Source organism: Vombatus ursinus, unplaced genomic scaffold, assembly GCF_900497805.2.
Source record: "Vombatus ursinus unplaced genomic scaffold, bare-nosed wombat genome assembly UNPS02014799.1, whole genome shotgun sequence".
NCBI lineage: Eukaryota > Metazoa > Chordata > Mammalia > Diprotodontia > Vombatidae > Vombatus > Vombatus ursinus.
The window spans coordinates 20,162,266-20,164,280 of record NW_020954577.1 but is presented as its reverse complement, the minus strand read 5'-3'; the positions used below and the strand labels follow the sequence as shown (position 1 = coordinate 20,164,280).

The following is a 2,015-nucleotide window of genomic DNA, read 5'->3' as shown; positions in this document are numbered from 1 at the left end:
TCTAAGATGTGACCTGGAATCCACAGAAGGTGGTGGAAGGTCAGTCAAACCTAGTGTTTGGTAAAGCAACACGTAATAATCTTGGGAAAGTTGGCCAGAGTCAGTCTGTGACTAGCTTTGAATGACAAAGAGACAAATTTGTATTGGATTCTAAAGTCCACAGGGAGCCAATGGAGCCTCTGGAGCAGAGGAATGATGGGTCAAACCTGTGGTTTGGGAGGATCACCCTGATATCTGAATATATATTTAATTAAATAACTTTTGTGAAATCAAAACTCTTCTAAATTCTGCAATGTAAGAAAACACTGTTCCCCTCTCAAAATGCTACACCGTGGCCAGAGTCCCTTCCACTACTGGAGCTGGAGCCCAAGCCAGAGTCAGAGCCTCCCCTCAGACTTGAGTCTTGGGGCCTGGCTCCCAGGTGTCATTAATGTCCGGGGTGCCCTGGAGCAAACTAATGGGAGCTCAAGCCATGGTGAACTGCTGACATTTTAGTCGAACTATGGAGGAACTGGTTCATGATCTTGGCTCAGCCCTAGAGGAGAGTTCGCAGCAAGTCAGAGGAGGCTTTGCAGATGCAGGAGATCACTCTCTAAGTATAACTTGTCCATTGAAACACCAGGCAAAAAAAAAGGAGAGGGAGAAAATGGTGGTCTTATAATGCTCTTCCTTCTTGGGAGACAGGCCATTGTTTAAGTGGAACTTTGGACTCCAGTTTAGAGGAATTAAGCAAGGACCACAGAGAGAACCAAGATCACAGTGAAACATGTTAGTAGCAAAACACAGACCATCATCGAACTTAAATAATGTTAGAGGCAAATGACCCTTATGGCATGAGTCAGATCTTGCTGTAGATAATTTAGGTAACAGAACTCTCTGTAGAAGAAGAAACATGAAACGCATGGCAATAGATCCACCATTTGAAATCTCTAACCCACTGACACTGCCCCAACAGCATGAAAATAGAGATCAAGAAACGGACAATGACTGTAGATCTTAGCAACACTAGGAATTCAGTAAAAACAAAATTAAAAAAGGAAATTAAAAATCACTAGACAAGAACTGAAAATACAAGATGATGGAGTGGTTTGGGAAAGTGAAGAATTGCTCCAAGTGAATAAGGATAAAATGGAATATGAAGAACAAAAAGGCTCAGATGAGATCATGAGTGAAAGTGACTCCAGCAGCCTCAGCAGCACAGCACTGATGCTGGTTTGTTCACCAGTGATGAGGGAAGGCAAAGTGATGAGGAGCAGAGTGACTGATTCTATAAAAAGGAGTCAGGTGGGGCATATGGCATCACAGGAGTCATTCCCTGGTGGCAGTCAGGAGAGTCTATGGAAATAGGAAAGAGAATTACCAGATCTTGTCTTTCAAAGTATCTTAAGTGGCTCTTTTCCTCTTATGTCACCTTCAGGCAGAAGAGGTTTCAAGGCTACACTCAATCATCTACATGGAATGCTGTCAAAGAACATCAAAAAATCTAGAGGAAATTCTACTGCAGTGTTAACTTCATCTGGCCCATCATTGGTTTAGCCCTGGGACCAGGACAGAGTATGGCCAGGACACAAAATTCAGACCTTCTACCTTTCCAGTCTGGTGATGTCCAGCATGTACAGTGCTTATGATGTGACATTCATCAAAGTATTCTTCTTCCAATGGAGATCAGATCAGTTTATATTTTCTCCAAAAATGCATTTTTTTTCAAAAACTGATTTTATACCCTTTGGGAATCATCTAAAGTAATACTAAAAGCACCTTGTAAATCCATGTGTTTGGGGATAAAATATATCTTGATATCTCCAGGCAGTTTTCTTTCTGCAAAAAAAAAAAATCTTCAACTGGGAAAAATAGTAAAATTGTAAGTCAGAGTTTTGTTTACATTCTTATTTTAAAAGATAAACATTTATTGAAGTTAGAAACTTATCTATTGATGACGCTATAGTCTTCCATTTTGATGTTTCAATAACCACTGTTCCAGAATCTTTATTTGCCCTGATTTTTGGCCATTCTTG

The 2,015-nt window shown here is 40.5% G+C and overlaps 1 pseudogene; it reads left to right on the top strand.

The window, feature by feature from the left end:
• The first annotated feature begins 493 nt into the window (after positions 1-493).
• Positions 494-1,536, top strand: LOC114050316 (annotated as a pseudogene).
• The last annotated feature ends 479 nt before the right edge of the window (positions 1,537-2,015 follow it).